The sequence below is a fragment of the Ixodes scapularis genome, unplaced genomic scaffold, assembly GCF_016920785.2.
Source record: "Ixodes scapularis isolate PalLabHiFi unplaced genomic scaffold, ASM1692078v2 ptg002615l_1__unscaffolded, whole genome shotgun sequence".
Taxonomy (NCBI): domain Eukaryota; kingdom Metazoa; phylum Arthropoda; class Arachnida; order Ixodida; family Ixodidae; genus Ixodes; species Ixodes scapularis.
The window spans coordinates 259,974-281,412 of NW_024610257.1; positions in this window are offsets into that span (position 1 = coordinate 259,974).

A 21,439-nucleotide genomic window follows, 5' to 3' on the forward strand; every position below is an offset into this window, starting at 1 on the left:
AGGTATGGAACTATCCTAAAACATGGGTTTGATCCAAGTCGGGGTTCTAGTCTTTGGGCAGGAGACATGCGCGTTTACCCGAAAATCGAGCTTGGAGAGGATATTTTCGCTATTGTAACCATTCGGCTCCTCTTTAATGACGTGACACGCGAGTAATTAGGCGATAGAGACGATTGCTCTCAGCGGTATGCCAATAAAGATGGACGGAACTATCCTAAAACATGGGTTTGATCCAAGTCGGGGTTCTAGTCTTTGGGCAGGAGACATGCGCGTTTACCCGAAAATCGAGATTGGAGAGGATAATTTCGCTATTGTAACCATTCGGCTCCTCTTTAATGACGTGACACGCGAGTAATTAGGCAATAGAGACGATTGCTCTCAGCGGTATGCCAATAAAGAGGGACGGAACTATCCTAAAACATGGGTTTGATCCAAGTCGGGGTTCTAGTCTTTGGGCAGGAGACATGCGCGTTTACCCGAAAATCGAGCTTGGAGAGGATATTTTCGCTATTGTAACCATTCGGCTCCTCTTTAATGACGTGACACGCGAGTAATTAGGCGATAGAGACGATTGCTCTCAGCGGTATGCCAATATATAGGTATGGAACTATCCTAAAACATGGGTTTGATCCAAGTCGGGGTTCTAGTCTTTGGGCAGGAGACATGCGCGTTTACCCGAAAATCGAGCTTGGAGAGGATAATTTCGCTATTGTAACCATTCGGCTCCTCTTTAATGACGTGACACGCGAGTAATTAGGCGATAGAGACGATTGCTCTCAGCGGTATGCCAATATATAGGTATGGAACTATCCTAAAACATGGGTTTGATCCAAGTCGGGGTTCTAGTCTTTGGGCAGGAGACATGCGCGTTTACCCGAAAATCGAGCTTGGAGAGGATATTTTCGCTATTGTAACCATTCGGCTCCTCTTTAATGACGTGACACGCGAGTAATTAGGCGATAGAGACGATTGCTCTCAGCGGTATGCCAATAAAGAGGGACGGAACTATCCTAAAACATGGGTTTGATCCAAGTCGGGGTTCTAGTCTTTGGGCAGGAGACATGCGCGTTTACCCGAAAATCGAGCTTGGAGAGGATAATTTCGCTATTGTAACCATTCGGCTCCTCTTTAATGACGTGACACGCGAGTAATTAGGCGATAGAGACGATTGCTCTCAGCGGTATGCCAATATATAGGTATGGAACTATCCTAAAACATGGGTTTGATCCAAGTCGGGGTTCTAGTCTTTGGGCAGGAGACATGCGCGTTTACCCGAAAATCGAGCTTGGAGAGGATAATTTCGCTATTGTAACCATTCGGCTCCTCTTTAATGACGTGACACGCGAGTAATTAGGCGATAGAGACGATTGCTCTCAGCGGTATGCCAATAAAGAGGGATGGAACTATCCTAAAACATGGGTTTGATCCAAGTCGGGGTTCTAGTCTTTGGGCAGGAGACATGCGCGTTTACCCGAAAATCGAGCTTGGAGAGGATATTTTCGCTATTGTAACCATTCGGCTCCTCTTTAATGACGTGACACGCGAGTAATTAGGCAATAGAGACGATTGCTCTCAGCGGTATGCCAATAAAGAGGGACGGAACTATCCTAAAACATGGGTTTGATCCAAGTCGGGGTTCTAGTCTTTGGGCAGGAGACATGCGCGTTTACCCGAAAATCGAGCTTGGAGAGGATAATTTCGCTATTGTAACCATTCGGCTCCTCTTTAATGACGTGACACGCGAGTAATTAGGCAATAGAGACGATTGCTCTCAGCGGTATGCCAATATATAGGTATGGAACTATCCTAAAACATGGGTTTGATCCAAGTCGGGGTTCTAGTCTTTGGGCAGGAGACATGCGCGTTTACCCGAAAATCGAGCTTGGAGAGGATATTTTCGCTATTGTAACCATTCGGCTCCTCTTTAATGACGTGACACGGGAGTAATTAGGCGATAGAGACGATTGCTCTCAGCGGTATGCCAATAAAGAGGGACGGAACTATCCTAAAACATGGGTTTGATCCAAGTCGGGGTTCTAGTCTTTGGGCAGGAGACATGCGCGTTTACCCGAAAATCGAGCTTGGAGAGGATAATTTCGCTATTGTAACCATTCGGCTCCTCTTTAATGACGTGACACGCGAGTAATTAGGCGATAGAGACGATTGCTCTCAGCGGTATGCCAATATATAGGTATGGAACTATCCTAAAACATGGGTTTGATCCAAGTCGGGGTTCTAGTCTTTGGGCAGGAGACATGCGCGTTTACCCGAAAATCGAGCTTGGAGAGGATAATTTCGCTATTGTAACCATTCGGCTCCTCTTTAATGACGTGACACGCGAGTAATTAGGCGATAGAGACGATTGCTCTCAGCGGTATGCCAATAAAGAGGGATGGAACTATCCTAAAACATGGGTTTGATCCAAGTCGGGGTTCTAGTCTTTGGGCAGGAGACATGCGCGTTTACCCGAAAATCGAGCTTGGAGAGGATAATTTCGCTATTGTAACCATTCGGCTCCTCTTTAATGACGTGACACGCGAGTAATTAGGCGATAGAGACGATTGCTCTCAGCGGTATGCCAATATATAGGTATGGAACTATCCTAAAACATGGGTTTGATCCAAGTCGGGGTTCTAGTCTTTGGGCAGGAGACATGCGCGTTTACCCGAAAATCGAGCTTGGAGAGGATAATTTCGCTATTGTAACCATTCGGCTCCTCTTTAATGACGTGACACGCGAGTAATTAGGCGATAGAGACGATTGCTCTCAGCGGTATGCCAATAAAGAGGGATGGAACTATCCTAAAACATGGGTTTGATCCAAGTCGGGGTTCTAGTCTTTGGGCAGGAGACATGCGCGTTTACCCGAAAATCGAGCTTGGAGAGGATAATTTCGCTATTGTAACCATTCGGCTCCTCTTTAATGACGTGACACGCGAGTAATTAGGCGATAGAGACGATTGCTCTCAGCGGTATGCCAATAAAGAGGGATGGAACTATCCTAAAACATGGGTTTGATCCAAGTCGGGGTTCTAGTCTTTGGGCAGGAGACATGCGCGTTTACCCGAAAATCGAGCTTGGAGAGGATAATTTCGCTATTGTAACCATTCGGCTCCTCTTTAATGACGTGACACGCGAGTAATTAGGCGATAGAGACGATTGCTCTCAGCGGTATGCCAATATATAGGTATGGAACTATCCTAAAACATGGGTTTGATCCAAGTCGGGGTTCTAGTCTTTGGGCAGGAGACATGCGCGTTTACCCGAAAATCGAGCTTGGAGAGGATATTTTCGCTATTGTAACCACTCGGCTCCTCTTTAATGACGTGACACGCGAGTAATTAGGCGATAGAGACGATTGCTCTCAGCGGTATGCCAATATATAGGTATGGAACTATCCTAAAACATGGGTTTGATCCAAGTCGGGGTTCTAGTCTTTGGGCAGGAGACATGCGCGTTTACCCGAAAATCGAGCTTGGAGAGGATAATTTCGCTATTGTAACCATTCGGCTCCTCTTTAATGACGTGACACGCGAGTAATTAGGCGATAGAGACGATTGCTCTCAGCGGTATGCCAATAAAGAGGGATGGAACTATCCTAAAACATGGGTTTGATCCAAGTCGGGGTTCTAGTCTTTGGGCAGGAGACATGCGCGTTTACCCGAAAATCGAGCTTGGAGAGGATAATTTCGCTATTGTAACCATTCGGCTCCTCTTTAATGACGTGACACGCGAGTAATTAGGCGATAGAGACGATTGCTCTCAGCGGTATGCCAATATAGAGGTATGGAACTATCCTAAAACATGGGTTTGATCCAAGTCGGGGTTCTAGTCTTTGGGCAGGAGACATGCGCGTTTACCCGAAAATCGAGCTTGGAGAGGATAATTTCGCTATTGTAACCATTCGGCTCCTCTTTAATGACGTGACACGCGAGTAATTAGGCGATAGAGACGATTGCTCTCAGCGGTATGCCAATCTAGAGGGATGGAACTATCCTAAAACATGGGTTTGATCCAAGTCGGAGTTCTAGTCTTTGGGCAGGAGACATGCGCGTTTACCCGAAAATCGAGCTTGGAGAGGATAATTTCGCTATTGTAACCATTCGGCTCCTCTTTAATGACGTGACACGCGAGTAATTAGGCGATAGAGACGATTGCTCTCAGCGGTATGCCAATATAGAGGTATGGAACTATCCTAAAACATGGGTTTGATCCAAGTAGGGGTTCTAGTTTTTGGACAGGAGACATGCGCGTTTACCCGAAAATCGAGCTTGGAGAGGATAATTTCGCTATTGTAATCATTCGGCTCCTCTTTAATGACGTGACACGCGAGTAATTAGGCGATAGAGACGATTGCTCTCAGCGGTATGCCAATATAGAGGTATGGAACTATCCTAAAACATGGGTTTGATCCAAGTAGGGGTTCTAGTTTTTGGGCAGGAGACATGCGCGTTTACCCAAAAATCAAGCTTGGAGAGGATAATTTCGCTATTGTAACCATTCGGCTCCTCTTTAATGACGTGAGACGCGAGTAATTAGGTGATAGAGACGATTGCTCTCAGCGGTATGCCAATATAGAGGTATGGAACTATCCTAAAACATGGGTTTGAATCAAGTCGGGGTACTAGTTTTTGGGCAGGAGACATGCGCGTTTACCCGAAAATCGAGCTTGGAGAGGATAATTTCGCTATTGTAATCATTCGGCTCCTCTTTAATGACGTGACACGCGAGCAATTAGGCGATAGAGACGATTGCTCTCAGCGGTATGCCGATATAGAGGTATGGAACTATCCTAAAACATGGGTTTGATCCAAGTAGGGGTTCTAGTTTTTGGGCAGGAGACATGCGCGTTTACCCAAAAATCAAGCTTGGAGAGGATAATTTCGCTATTGTAACCATTCGGCTCCTCTTTAATGACGTGAGACGCGAGTAATTAGGTGATAGAGACGATTGCTCTCAGCGGTATGCCAATATAGAGGTATGGAACTATCCTAAAACATGGGTTTGAATCAAGTCGGGGTTCTAGTTTTTGGGCAGGAGACATGCGCGTTTACCCGAAAATCGAGCTTGGAGAGGATAATTTCGCTATTGTAACCATTCGGCTCCTCTTTAATGACGTGACACGCGAGTAATTAGGTGATAGAGACGATTGCTCTCAGCGGTATGCCAATATAGAGGTATGGAACTATCCTAAAACTTGGGTTTGATTCAAGTCGGGGTTCTAGTCTTTGGGCAGGAGACATGCGCGTTTACCCGAAAATTGAGCTTGGAGAGGATAATTTCGCTATTGTAACAATTCGGCTCCTCTTTAATGACGTGACACGCGAGTAATTAGGCGATAGAGACGATTGCTCTCAGCGGTATGCCAATATAGAGGTATGGAACTATCCTAAAACTTGGGTTTGATTCAAGTCGGGGTTCTAGTCTTTGGGCAGGAGACATGCGCGTTTACCCGAAAATCGAGCTTGGAGAGGATAATTTCGCTATTGTAACCATTCGGCTCCTCTTTAATGACGTGACACGCGAGTAATTAGGTGATAGAGACGATTGCTCTCAGCGGTATGCCAATATAGAGGTATGGAACTATCCTAAAACTTGGGGTTGATTCAAGTCGGGGTTCTAGTCTTTGGGCAGGAGACATGCGCGTTTACCCGAAAATCGAGCTTGGAGAGGATAATTTCGCTATTGTAACCATTCGGCTCCTCTTTAATGACGTGACACGCGAGTAATTAGGCGATAGAGACGATTGCTCTCAGCGGTATGCCAATATAGAGGTATGGAACTATCCTAAAACATTAGTTTGATCCAAGTCGGGGTTCTAGTTTTTGGGCAGGAGACATGCGCGTTTACCCGAAAATCGAGCTTGGAGAGGATAATTTCGCTATTGTAACCATTCGGCTCCTCTTTAATGACGTGACACGCGAGTAATTAGGCGATAGAGACGATTGCTCTCAGCGGTATGCCAATATAGAGGGATGGAACTATCCTAAAACATGGGTTTGATCCAAGTCGGGGTTCTAGTCTTTGGGCAGGAGACATGCGCGTTTACCCGAAAATCGAGCTTGGAGAGGATAATTTCGCTATTGTAATCATTCGGCTCCTCTTTAATGACGTGACACGCGAGTAATTAGGCGATAGAGACGATTGCTCTCAGCGGTATGCCAATATAGAGGTATGGAACTATCCTAAAACATGGGTTTGATCCAAGTAGGGGTTCTAGTTTTTGGGCAGGAGACATGCGCGTTTACCCGAAAATCGAGCTTGGAGAGGATAATTTCGCTATTGTAACCATTCGGCTCCTCTTTAATAACGTGACACGCGAGCAATTAGGCGATAGAGACGATTGCTCTCAGCGGTATGCCAATATAGAGGTATGGAACTATCCTAAAACATGGGTTTGATCCAAGTAGGGGTTCTAGTTTTTGGGCAGGAGACATGCGCGTTTACCCGAAAATCGAGCTTGGAGAGGATAATTTCGCTATTGTAACCATTCGGCTCCTCTTTAATGACGTGACACGCGAGTAATTAGGCGATAGAGACGATTGCTCTCAGCGGTATGCCAATATAGAGGGACGGAACTATCCTAAAACATGGGTTTGATCCAAGTCGGGGTTCTAGTCTTTGGGCAGGAGACATGCGCGTTCACCCGAAAATCGAGCTTGGAGAGGATAATTTCGCTATTGTAACCATTCGGCTCCTCTTTAATGACGTGACACGCGAGTAATTAGGCGATAGAGACGATTGCTCTCAGCGGTACGCCAATATAGAGGTATGGAACTATCCTAAAACATGGGTTTGATCCAAGTCGGGGTTCTAGTCTTTGGGCAGGAGACATGCGCGTTTACCCGAAAATCGAGCTTGGAGAGGATAATTTTGTTATTATAACGATTTGGCTCCGATTTAATGACGTGACGCACGAGTAATTAGGCAACTTAAAGGATTCCTCTCAACGGTATTTTAATTTAGAGGACGGAACTATTCTCTAGCTCGGGTTTGACACAAGTCAGGGTTCTAGCCCTTGGGCAAGAAACATGCGCGCTTGTCCGAAAATTGAGCTTGGAGAGCGTATAATATCACAATTTCAAAGAATTGGCCCATTTTTAATTACGTGACACACGTGTAATTAAATGGAATCAACAATTGCTTTCATTGGAATGCTCATTACACTTCAACAGTACTGTCGTCCAACCGTGGTTTGAATGGATAAAATCCCTATTGATTTTAAACCCGGGTTCGAACCTCGGACCTTAAGACCTGTGTGCAGGTTTTGTGTGTTTGCTGATACTGTTTATGTACTGTGTGAATATTTTGTGATTGCACCTATTACACATCAAATGCGCTCATTTATGCTTTTTCTAAGCCTTTAAAGACACATGCCGCGCTTCATTTAAATATCTGAAATGCTCATGGACCTTCGTAATATGGATTGATCAAAGAAAAAAAAGCGTCATAGTTTAGTTGAGTTCACTGTGTACCCGTTATCGATGAGAGCAATTATGTATAAGCGACAGTTCTTATCAGGATACGGTTCTTGTATGAAAACATGGTCTTTTTTTCGGGTGCTCCCATAGGCGCAATGATAAAGTTTTCGATTGGCCCTTGGCTAAACTTAATATGGTCAAACGAGTTTGGAATTTCGTCTGCAGATGTAAGTATTCCAACTCAATAGAACTCCAATGAGAGCAAGCTGATTATTTGCGTTGGTATTGAGCAATTAAAAATAAACTGGTTTCGCCCATTGAGTTACGGTCAGTCCCGTTCCCGAAGCCGAGAGATGGCGCAAGTTGTGAGGACGCGCCCATGTCCAAAATTCCTGGGGTTAGTAGAGTACGAAGTGTGGAGTGACGTCACTAGCTTTGCTAGCAATGCAAAGCACGTAGCTCTCCCCGCATGCGTCTCTAGGTAAAGATTACGGTTGCATAAGCTGCCGCGGCAACGGTAGCCGCACGAAGTCCTTCATGTATAAAACGGTTTAGATAGAGTGCACCTACTCTTCTTCGCCAATCATTTGGTATTGGCGACTTGAGTGATCAAAAGCGTCGCTGTGATCGACCTGGTTAAAAAAAATTATTTACAACAGTGGTGTCATGCCTAGAACAAAACCAAAAACTGAAAACGCACTATTCCACGACTGGCCAAATGCTGACTAGGACCGCAACGAAAGATTTCTCATCGACGGAAATAAGAGTAATGTAAGAGCTTCAATATTGACGGTGTTGGCAGTGTTTGTTTCAGAGCGCAATAATTTCAAGCTTCCACCGTGCTTATTACGAACACCATCGAACATGTTGTTCGCAAGGTAATGAAGTCACGAGAGGGAACCACAATAAGGCGCCACCAAAACGTCTCGCCGCCAAAATACCCTTTTGCTCTTTACCCTGAACTACCGCTTCCATTCCTAGCGACTTACGGTCGCAAATTCTCTGCAAGCCTGTTGAGCTTGCCTATGTCACCAGTGCTAGAGAGCATAAATGCTACAAGGACAACAAAGTTGGAGATTTAACGAGGGCCTTCGGTTGCACAATATTACATCTTGGAGGAGGCAAGTTGGTTAACAAAAATACTCGAAACATTTTAACAAATCTCGCAAGTACTCATTCGTTCTTTTGGTGTTCACCTGGAAAATTGCGTGTTAAACGTTGTATCTACATTTTAAGCGGCGGTGTTAAGGTGGCATTTGTTTATTATTTTTATAAACCGGAAGTTTTCTGGCACGTCAAAGACTGGAGCACCACGAGGTGGCGTTTTCCATAAAAAGGGTCTATAGACGCTTTACACACGCGCCAAATTACAGCTGCCATTGCTGACCTTCTCTTGTCTTACCGAGATGCCGAGCAAGTGAAACGGTAGTTGACGATCCTCTACAAAGGCCGATGCTTTAGAAAAGGACCGAGTTGAATCTAATGTGGCCATAACCTGGCCGGCTATGGTAATGATGAAGTGAAATAAACGAAATAAGAGGAAACAAAAACTGAAGGTCAGTTATGGCGGTGTCCATGCACAGCTGCTGCAAAGCATAGCGCAGTGGGCTATTGCTACAGGTGATACCACAGCTTCGCTGTTCAACCACCTTCACAGCGTAATTGGAGCCTCAACTTTTTCAATATTATATTTTTAATGCGAAAGCATTAACTGGCTCATGGAGTGAGCCGACGTCATCAGCTTTGAAATCACGCCCAAACGGCTCTTAAATCCTTCTCCAAGCCAAGCCAGCTCCCATTCGCCGGTTAGCCATGGCACCTTTTACACCGCTCCGATCCCATTGGCTAGCGCGTGTCGAACAGAATCCCATTCGCCGGACACGGAGCGCGCCATGGGGTGGCCGGTAGTTGAAACTGACGTTGCGAGTCAGTTTCAACGATGGGCCACCTCATGGCGCTGCGTGACTGTCTGCGCCAGAGCCGTATATTGGGAGAGTTTGGCCAGTGGGTGTGGCGACGAAGGCGCCGGAGAGGAGAAAAGTAAATGAAAGGGAGGAGAGCGCCGAAGAAGCGAGAGAGAAAGAAGAGAGCAGAGAGGAGACGACCGCCATTTTTGAGCAACGCTGTCGGAGACTGGTCGGAGAAGAGCACTGCTGAGGCTACGCGTCGTCTGCTACGGGCCGACTTCTTTTTCGCCTGAATAAAAATCTGCGGCCATACGCCAAAAAATCTTCATTTATTAGCTTTTTAACCCACCGAGGAATAACAGAATGTCATTTTCTTGCCAGAGCCAGCGATATAAAAGCCAATAATTGAGATTTAGATGCCGATACCACGCATTCCGCCGGGAGAATGATCGAAGATGGCGGCCTTCCCCACTCCGGTGGGAGCAGCCGGGAGTTCACGCGCATGCGCTCATGCCTCTCGCTCTACGCCGCGTGCTGATTGGCTCACTTCGGAGGAGAGCGTTACGGCGGTGAGATCATAGACTGACCAAACTCTCCCCATATACGGCTCTGGTCTGCGCCAGTCAGCGCGCCAACACGCGTGTTCCCCTTGTTCCCACTGTTCCCCTTCTCCAGGGAATATTTTCGTCATTCTTGTCCAACTCGCTTGCACCTTTGCATTTAATTTCATAATAATAATAATGCACATGCTTTCGCATTCACAACTCATAGGAAGTGCTCGGGTGTACAGTGCGCCTCAAACTTAACGCCGCCACTCGAACGCCCGACTTTCGCGGAGCGGCGCTATCCTGGCGGCAGCCGTTTCAACTAGTCGGTCACGTGAAGGCCATTCCCAATCTCCGGACCGGGGGAAGGGAGGTAGTAGGGCCCCCGCTAAGGGCGCGTGACTGCGAATCACAAACTCATATCGTCAGAATCGCGTTTTTTTTTTTTGTTTTTTTTTTATTTTGTGCGTTTTGTCGGCACTTCTTAAATGGCGTGTCGTGAAGTGCGTATAAATGTAATCTATACATATAACTGATGTTAGAAAATATCCCAGTGCGTTTACAGTAGCAAAAGTAAAGCGACGGAGAGGTTACGAATTTATTCACTAAAGTTTATTGTTTAATCGCCTGATTTGTTTATGATCCGTTATAGACATGGATCGTATTTAGTGTCCCTTTTTTTAAGCGATCAATACAACCTCGCTTTGACTCAACAACTTGCCCAAGGTGATTTCTCGGCCTTATGGAGGCGGAGCCTGAGTACGGGCTAAATACTAATTATTATATCGCCATTTCATCGGTTTTCCACTTACCCTTGCAAGCTCTTTTAGTGAGTTTTTTTTGTTTTGTTGAACACAAGTTTATTCACAAATACTTGATGACAATCTAACCCGATCCTGTGTTTGAAGATTCTGTCCTCATGTGTCGGCAGGTGCGCCGGCGCACTGGTCACTCCTATTAAAGCACTCGTCGTTTTTATTTCTCGCGGCCAACCGTTTACATTTATTCCATATTTTATTTTTGAGACACAGATCCTCTGTGTAAAATAAAATAAACATATCTTTTCTGGTGAAATATTAACATGTTTAGAGACCTCCCATCTGCCGCATTTCTAAAATTGTGGCACTGCTTTGCAAAAATGCTTGATAACACGCATATCAAAATGACTTTGTGGTGACCCAATTTAGTTGAATCATGTCAAATTTCGCGCATACAAAACAATCGCAGAACCTTGCTTACGTGAACACCTCACCAGCTTGTGGTCGCGTAAATATTTAGGGAAGCCCCATCTTGTCGCATAAACAAAAAAACAAGCCCACGTATGCATTGTCTAACTACTACAATGAGCATGCAACTATTTTTTAATCAGCCTAATTACTTTCAGAGATGCAATTGAATTTTACTACTAAATTACTTAGTGTCGCGTGTAGACACCATTTGTTTCAATTACAGCTTGCATACGTCTTGGAAGTGACTCGTACAAATTGCGTACGAGTGGTGTGCCGCAGCCGATCCCATTCTTCTCTGATGGCTGCCTCCAGAGTCCCCATAGAAAAGTCGGCGAGATTCCTCCGAGACAAACGCTTCTTGAGGATTCCCCAGACATCTTCGATTATGTTCAAGTCAGCGCCTCCGGGTGGCCACGGGGCTACGGTGATCGTACGCTGCTCCAGGAGTCTCTTCACAGTGCCAGCCTGGTGCACAAGACTACGGTCATGTTGCAGCAAAAAACAAGGCGTCTGGGTAAGGTCTCTCCAGCAGGAAAGGCAGCAACACATGATCAATAATGTCCGTGTACTGCAGTGCGTCGAAACTGCCCACCAGTCTGTGGAGGGGACCCAGTCCTGCGCTTGTCACAACACCCCACATGCTTACGGTGCATCTAACGCTTGCCGCTACTTGCTGCACATACTTGGCATCATATCTGCAAATATTCATAACTATGGTCAGTACACACAAAAAAAGTAATAATAAAATGACTTTTTAATGTATTGAGGTAGTAAATAGAATTCATTTAAAACCGCTACCTGCAATAGGCCGGCCGCCAGACGCGCAGTTGTTGATCCCATCGGCTGCGAAAGCTCACTTCATCGGTGAACACCACTTGGCTCCATTCTTTATTTCCCCAAGACGAGTGGGGCCTGAGCGAATGCAAGGCGGGCTTGGCGGTGTCGCTCGTATAAACGTGGCTTTTTGGCTGCGATTCTGCAGTGGAGTCCTGCCTCGAGTAGGCGCCGTTGGATGGTGGGCCTCGAAGCCCTTAAGTTTAGGATACTTTTGAGCTCCGAAACTGTGAAGAACGAGTCGTCAAAAATGGCTGCTACGTTGAGTAGATCCTCCTCAGTTGACGTCGCCGGCGCTCGTGTTCCTCGAGGAGCATCGTCTACACGCTGTTCATCACGATACGCCTCGATTATTCTTCCTGTTTTCCGGCCAACGCCTGTCGCAGACGAAATTTGGCGTTGGAAATGTCCGGCCTCCCAGAGACCTATTACCTTCCATCTTACCGGCTTCGATATGCGAGGCGGCATAGCAGGTAAAAGAAGGAACTGCATAGGAGTGATTCACAAGGGGCCTCAAGTGATAATGATTTCTTAAAGCAACTAGCCTTCCTGAACAGAAGGACTAGCGCTAAAATGCATAGACGGTTCAAAGATGCGGGCACGTTGGCGTCAGTAAATTTTATTGATAAAAAAGCTATTTTGAAAATGCATCGTGGAGGAGGAAGCATGAAGGCGCTGCTATACTTCGTTTCACCTCAAGTCCAAACGCGGCCGACGTGATGAGCTCATGAACCAATCAGACAGCGTCAAAAGTGCACCATCATGGTGTTAGCCATGTTTCTGTACGTGTTCTCATCGCTGAATCAATCATAAACGCAAAAGGCCCAGTGACTTCCGCTTTTGACGTTGCTTGATTTGTCCCAATACCTCGTAGCGTCGGCTGCGTCTATACTTAAGCTAAAACGAAATTTAGCATACAGACAAACCGCACAAAAAACAACACCGCGATTCCGACGATATAATCTGTGATTCGCAGAGTCAGCCGCCCTTAGTGGCCGGCCCTGCTACCTCCCCTTCCCCCGGTTCGGAGATTGGGAATGGCCTTCACGTGACCGACTAGTTCAAAACGGCTGCCGCCAGGATAGCGCCGCTCCGTGAAAGTCGGGCATTCGAGTGGCGGCGTTAAGTTTGAGGCGCACTGTACCTCGATCTTTTTATTTTACTTGAATAAATAATCACACATTTTTAATCCTAACAAACTGCATAGTGAAAGCCTTCGAGTGAAGTCACAGGTTTACCTTGGTCAGCCGCACCTACACTGTTAGCAAAAAAAAAACACGACCAGACCTGTAAACCTTTGTCCCATAGCGGACACGTCGAAACGTGTTCGTTTTACACGAGGTCATCTGTGTTTTTCGTCTACACACTAAAAATTTCAACACCCATGTTCGTGTTAGAAGGGTGTTTTTCCGAGCTCACACCCTTCCTACACCATTTTTACATGATTTTTGAATATTCAAGGGTGTACGGAAAGGCCTACACCCTTCGTACATCCTTTTTACACCCTACGGCTACCGAAATCGTGTTAAGAGGGTGTTGCGGTGGTACACCCATGATTTCCGAATCGTCGAACTCGGAAACCGCCGAATTGCAGACATACGCGCCGACAGCAGAAGTCAAGAAGCAGCCTGCTCAATTTAGAGGATTTCGTGAAGTTCAAGTAAGCACAATGGGCAGCTGACATCCAAGCCAAGCCAACGCTCAAGTTGTTTTCAAGCCAGATGAATGCCGGCGTTGTGTACAAGCTCCTTGGTTGTTTAAGTGCAAGCGACCACGAAAATAGCATCGGTTACTCACGCACTTCTGCTCAGAATGGTGAGACCACATCGGTTCTATTATGATACATTCCGTCTCATCCTGAGATGTACTAAAGCGAAGGCTAGACGTGCGAGACGGTTCGGGCTCACAGCTTTACTGTGAGCCTGTACTGTAAAGGTCGGTTCCGACACTTGCGTTTGAGTGTGTTTGTCTGCGTTGCGTTTAGAACCGAAAACGAGTCACCGGCACATCTGTGCTTCGTATGAAGCGTGGATTCCAATTCAAAGAATCATCTTGGCACGCGATATAAGCAGCAGGGATGTCCTGGTTTCTCGCAGCCGCAACGCGGTCAAACGCAACTGTTTGAACCAGGCTTTACGTGGTTGTCCTGGGCTTGTCCCTCGCGCTTTATTTTTTCGATTTTAAGTATTCATTTTCAACTCGCTCGCTTTTACCAGTACTAGTAGATACTCAGGCTGCACGAGGGTTCGTGCAGTGCGACCATCTAGCGATGCTATGAGCTTGTGCTCGAGCCTTGGCTTTAATGCATCTTAGTGGGGAAGGTAATCATCGGGGATATATGACACACGATGATGCCGAGTCTGTTCACGGCGGACTCTCGTGCTGTTCTGATTGGAGGAAAAGGGGCGTGTAAAAAATTGGCAAATGGAACATGGTTAGCGACAGCGCAAATATATGTTGGAAAAAGTTCAGAACGTTAAAGTGCAGCAGCCTGAAACTTTGGAGTTAAGCATTTAGAGAATCATTTGAAGACATCTTTAGAGGTTCAGCCTTCTCTCCCCCCACACCAATATCGAAGGCTGCTAGGATATTGGTTCAGGCTAAGCCCTCTGTCTTTCAGTCAGCGAACTCGAGCCGTTCCACCTGACCTTGTTATTTCATAACAGATATGTTAGAAAATGGAATGCAGATTTTTTTTACACGGCCAAAACATAAAGTGTTATCAAATAATACCTGCCATATTCATATTCTACATTTACAGACCGGGGCTGCCCCGCCTGTGGAGGGTGAAGATGCGAGCAGCCTCGAAGCCCACGAACAGTGGCTGTGTGCTGAGAGCGAAAGCTGGTGCCTGACGAAGGCCAGATTGATCTTCGAAAGGATGCGACTGCCTGCAAATGGCTACATGCGTTGATATTGATGGGCATATAGACTGCACAGCCACTGTTGGTGGCTGTGCAGTCACCAACCTGATGGATGCTAGGAGGGTATGCATTCCATATTTTTTTACTGATCTCTACAACAATTGCTAAATTGCGCTTCCCCGCTCCGTGATTGCGGCTGCCGGACGACCATCTTGGGACACGGAAAATTAACCTTTTGCAGCGTTGCAGAGGCTGGCCGGCAGCGTGCTGCAGACATGTTTTTTGCTCGTTTGTCGTCATTGGGAGCGTTAAAGTGGCCCTGCAATAACTTTCTGACTGGTTTTTAATTTGGACCGAACCTGAGCGCACTGAACTTAGTAATTTAAAGAAACTTTTCTCAAATTTCGCTTTATTTTAAAAGTTATAGGCAAATTAGACTTACAAAAACAAGCAAAAAATAACGTCCTTCATGACGTCATAGGTCCTGGTTTGAGTGGCCGTGAAGTAGTGAGCTCATCGAGCGCTCACGGCTGCCGCACTCAGTGTCGACGGCTCGAGAGGGTGCCACTAAAGCACGTGTTGACTAGGCTGTATGAAGTGGGCGGCCAGGGCAGCTCGCATTGCATTTGCCGCGCGATTAAAGACTAATTCGGCATAACACTTCATTGGCCACAAACGACGGTAAACACGGGGTAAAGATCAGTTCAGAACGGGAGCCACTTCGCGCTGCCATACCGCCAAAGGGTCAAATCGCCAGCCAAGCCCGCGCCGAAAGCCTTGGGAATGCTCGGAACCGGTCGGATCCTCGAGCCGGTATACGACCGCAGCGCCACCGCGTACATCCGGGACCTTTCTAAGCCCATTGTTCGTCGGAGCCTCATCCCACTATGCCTTTCTAGTACAGTAAAACCTCGTTATAACAAAACGGGATATAACAAAGCAATCATAATTCCCCTTGCTTGCTAATAGTGGGAAGAAATAAACATTGGCTATAACAAACTAATGGTTATAACGAAATAATTACGACCGCTCCTTCAACTTTGTTATAACGAGGTTTTACTGTATGCGCCATTTTTTTCACCGCTTGGTGGCGGGTTTGTCGACGGGTCTTTTCTTGTTTCCGTACTTTATAAACTGCATTTGTTTCTTTTCTGATCTAAAATACTGAACAAAAACTACTTTCATACATAATTGAAACGGTTCGCGACACTTATATTTTGTATCGACTAAAAAAAAAGCTTTTAGCGGCTCTGACCAGTAGTAAGCCCAGGACCAAAGACGTCACATATTCCGCGCTTTCGGCAATGCAGGTCGCCCTCGTAGGTGGAAGAGGTTTCCGCGTCGTCCGGTTAAAATATGACTCACTGACATTTAGTTATTCTCTCCGTGCCCGCTGGCTTACCCGAACCCAAAGAGACGTGGAAACCGCAAAAGAGGTAGACGCTTAAGCATGATTGCAGCTCCCCTTTAAGTCCACACTCCTTTACTCCTACTCTGACGCTCCGAGTTTCATACTCCAGGCACAGCAACTAAACGGCGCATGGCGTACAGGAGCGCGACACACCGAATCTATTGACAAGCCGCACAAGCTCCTTCCCACCGCACGGTTATGACAAACCTGGCATCCCGTGGATACGGGTGGGAGAAGCCAAAATTATTTCGGTGGTAAATTAATTAAAGCCAGTGTAGAGCGGCAGGGTACAAAGTAAAAGAGACGGCGACGTTATGAAGTTTCTACGAACGTTTAAGTATTTCTGAGAGGTTTGGAGACTCGCTTCGAGCACGTGCGGGGAAAGGCACCTTGGCTGATCTATTTATTGACCGTGCAAGCTGTTTATATTTGAATTAAAGACAACATTCTTGAACCCGTTTGTCGACGCACGAAACCCTCACACTTGCCAGATATTTCGTGGTTCCGTATTGCAGCGATACGGAATGCGATGGAAGCTGTTGATGTGCTATGCCGATACCGGAACACTGTCGTTCAATAGATAGCACGTCAATTCGTTTCAGGCGAGACATGAACATGATGTTTCGGCTTTCCATTCGAAGTATCTTGATTCTCTGGGCAAAGCATCCTAGAAAGGGCAGCGCTCCGACTGTCTTATCATCTCAACAACTTTTCTGTCGCTGTGCTGTCGGTAACCTTCCGTTCAATAGATGAATTCGTTTTCAGGCGAGATACATGAATAAACCTTTCCCGCAATGCTAACTGGTGCTTCGGCTTTCCAATCTAAGTATCTTTATTTGCTGCAGCTGGACTAAGCAGTTTAAAAAGGGCAGCCGTCCCACTGTCTTCTCGGCCGGCAACTTTTCTGTCGCCGAGCTATCAGCACGCTCGTTCGATAGATCACTTTGTTCTCAGGCAAGGCGAACAAACCTTTTCCGGAATGCCAATTGCTGTCTTGGCTTTCAAATCAAATTGTTTTTACCTGCTGGATTAACCACTAATGACTGAAAAGGAGCAGCTGTCCGGCTACGCCTTTTGTTTCAACAATCTCAACAATGGCACAGCCATCTTGTTTGTGGACGTGACATCACGGAGCGCAAAGAAGTCACTTGTGCTCCAAGAAATGCTCGGAGCACGAAGAGCACGCTCGAGTGTCAGTCTCCGGCGGCGCTCCCCTCTGTTTAGTGAAAGGAGCGCCACACGCTCGCAATGTGTAAACAATAAGAATTTCCTTTGAAATCGCATAAAATTTTTTGCAACAGCGCGGCACCGCAAGAAAAAGGCACAACTTGTTGAACGTGGAGTCTCGCCGGTCTTGCGGCGTGATCAAAGCTTCCTGGGCCTGCCAAACTGCTGCGTCTCTGTGCCTTTTCACGCTTGGATACTTATCAAGAATCGATGCCATGGCAGAGCTTTGAAGGTATGTCGCACATAGGCGTCTTCTCTATCACCCAGCTGTTCCAGCGAGTTGCTATCAATAGGAAACGAAATCGGTGGTTACTATTATGGATTAACCATGGCTATGTTCCAAATCTATTTAAATGGATCACATGACAGCACAAATAGAGCAATGCTGTGGAAGAAGGTAGGTTTTCGAAGGCAAAAGTATGAAGCGGCGATATCTGAAGTTTTTCAAACGTGGCCCGTCCATATGGTTGTGTGCAATCTGTCGTCGTCGCCATAGCTTCCTACCCCTCCTTTGTCGCCACTGGATCATGCCCGCTTCTGGACTGCAAGTGCCGCAAGTTACAAATACAGTCGTAAGAGTAAAGTAAAATGCTGCTCCAGAGGCACATGCATCTTCATGCTCTTTGCACTCACGAAACAAATCCACACGGCGTTAATTCTTGATCGGTATTCAAGTGTGCGAAGACAAAGATGCAGCGCTTTGGCATGCCAAGGAAGCTTTGATCATGCCGCCAGAACGGTAAGACTTGCGTTAGACGAGTTGCCCCTTTTTCTTGCGGTGCTGAGCTTTCATAAAACTTTCCACGTGTTCTCAAACGCAATTCTCACCGTTCGGGGTTTTAACAAACTTCTTCGGTAAATAACAACGAACGAGCAGAAAACATGTCTTCAGCTCACTGCCGCCCAGCCTCCGCAACGCTCCAAAAGGTTGACTGATAATCTTTGTCCCAAGGTGGCCATCCGGTGGCCGCACCTGAGCTGCAACGACCAAGCGGAGACACGCGATCCAGCAAATTGTCGTGGAGATCAATGGTATTGCTTGCACGGTGTACTATTAGTCTTCAGAGCAAACACAAGTGTCGCTGCGGTCGCCACGTCTTGATTGGGTCAGGTGTACCGTGACGTCTGGTGACGGACTCCGCTTCGCGTTCTGGCATCTGGCTGGCTTCCCTGCGCCCGTTTCCTCACGATCGGAGGTTTGTGATCATGCTGACCTACTGTTCAGCGCTGCAATGCAATTTCCAAAAAGAAGCTGGTATCATATTCTACCACCCGAAAACTTTGAGATTAAAAAGAGCATGGACAGTCAGACTAAGGATGGGAAAAGCACCGTCAACATCGGCCGTTGTGAGCTGTAAGCACGTTGAGAAGCGGGGCTTCGTTTACCCAGTGTAAAAGGCGCTGGGTGAGACTTACGCCGACAGAATTTTCATAGCTTTTCAAACCGTGTTTGTCACGTTTACCCTTATAATTGGGTTATAAGTATGGAAAGCTATCGGTGGAGGCAACTCCCGTCGATGAACCCCCCCCCGCCCCCTCCACACGACTTCTCGGTGCTAATACTCTCACCATACAATGCACCTGTTATTTGTTTGGCCCCTGGTCATGAAATCATTCTCAGTTTGCCATTCCATCTCACCGAGAGCCGGATTTTGGTCATTGAGGTCTCAACCGGCTTGCACTGAAGAAGTATTAGCGAGTTCGTTTCACGGCACTCGTGCCCACGCGTGTCCACTCGCAGCGTGGAGCGGGTTCGTTTCAGCCGGCACTCCACAAGTGGTTGCACTCTCCGAGTTTGTTTCATTTCTGACACCCCACGCGTGCATGCACTCGCTGCACTGAGAAAATCGAGATTGCGCCAAAATGCAATCCCGTCGTGCTTCGCTCCGGCTAGGCCGGCAAGGTGCTGGAGCAGATGACGAAAGTTTGTCTGCTACGATGCGTCGCAGAACTGAAAGGAAAAAAAGTAGATTTTCTGATAGAAATTGCGTCCCGCGGGCAACGGAATCAAACGCGAGCTTGAACTGTGAGCGTCTCCTATTTCATGAAGGAAGCAGTTGACAAACTGTGCTTTATTTGGAGGTTTTAAGTCGCTCTGTTGCCATAAAAACGCTGAAATATACCAGTGTGTAAAGAAATGCTCAGAACAAATGCATCAGCGGCCCCCGAGATGTTTATCACCAACGTGTGCGGGTGAAAAATTGAACATTTGTCGACAAAACTGCCCCAGCAGAAACTTTGACTGCCCAATAAGCATCAGAGAAAGCTAAATTTAGTGATTTTACCCGAGGCTTGGGCAACATCATCATGTTTAACATTTACCTACTTCAGCTAACTTGCCCCATCATATTTTGTTCGAGAAAGCTCTCGTTCTCGACGCCCTCACCAAAGCTAATATCTGATCCACCTGTAATGACGATCGAAATCGAAAAGTTTTGCTGGGCATTCCAGCAGACTAGTTTTCAGGCGTACCCTTTCAGTGGTCCACGCATAATGCCATGCTGAAATGGATCAAGCTTCTGCTCGGACAGCATCATCCATTTTCTTCAGTGTAAACGGTTATGAGAATTGAAAGATCGCAACCAGCTGCTTTGTAGACAGCTGGTTGCGGAAATTTACGCCGTCTGTAACTATCCCTATGACAGCCGTGTTGCTTGAAGTAATCGCAACTATAAACTAAAGGCTGCAGTGACCAACGTTTGTAGATAAACGTTGGTAGCGACTGTACTCTCGCATTCCCACCCATCACTCCGAACAGCAAGGCGCCAGTTTCGGTTTGAGGTCGGTATTCTTTCTACAACATAGATGGCGGCAGCATCAGTCTTCCGCACTTGGTGCATTTGGCGAATTCGTTTGAGTCTAGTTCTCAGTGCAACACTCTGCGAGTGTGATGCATTCTGGGAGAGAACTCGAACGGTGCCAGTGCGTGTGAAACGAACTCGCTATAAAATACCGCTACCAGACGCATCGCCTGCTAACATGAGGGAATAATAATGAGTTTGTTTGCTACTAGGTAGGTATCATTCTCTGACAGAAACAAAACGACGAACAGACTGGCAAGTCATCTGCGAACAGAGCCAAAAAGGGACAATCGTCTGCTATAAATTAAGTGCTGCGCAGAGCGAGATCAAAAACTAATTGAAATATGGAACATCGGCTATTTTACGGATGCAATTGTCCTGTGCTTCGTTTGGCTATGCTGATTTGTTTTCTGGCTGTGTGTAATTTGACACCCACTGGTGCTAAAACAAGAGCTTAGGACAAGCACCCACCTTACCACGATATCAATCTCACTATCCGAAAGAGTATTGGATTTAATTACTGAGTGCCTTTTCCATTGACAAGAAGGCCCCAGCATTTTTTAAGAATGCCAGTAGGGTTTTGTCGTTGCATCTTTATACTCGCAACTCATTCACTTTGCCAATTTCGTTTTTCTAGCCTGGCTCAGCTGGCAAGCTGAGCAGCGAGTCTGAAACTGTACCAATATTGTTTCCGGTCAGACTGTCCATTATTATTTATTGTTCTTCCCTGCTATTGTGATATGTCTGCACTGTAGTCATGACAGGGGCTTGAATGGTGGCTCCTACTTTCTACACATGGGTGCTAGGAAACATTTTGTAAGTGATGAGGTGCCCACAATCATGGGCGTCAGCAAAGTGGCGGAAAAGGGGGGCGGGATTATTCTGAAGGGGTGTAGCTTTCAAACCTATAACTTTAAAAGAAAACAAGGTTTGCCCCCCTCCCCCTCCTTTTCCTGCAAAACATACTGCAGATGCCCATGCCCGCAATTTAGGCCAACGGTTCTGGAAAGAGGGTTTCTGGAACCTCTCCGTAAAGGCATTTTAGGAGTCCGCAAAACTCTGCCGGCAATAATTTTTTTTTTAAAATATGATTTGGGGCATTGAGTTGAGCCCAGTCCGGCCATGGCACATTCACCGCTTCGGGAGAAAAAGGAATCTACAGAAGAATACCTCTTTTCACTCTTCCCCCTTTTTATTCTTG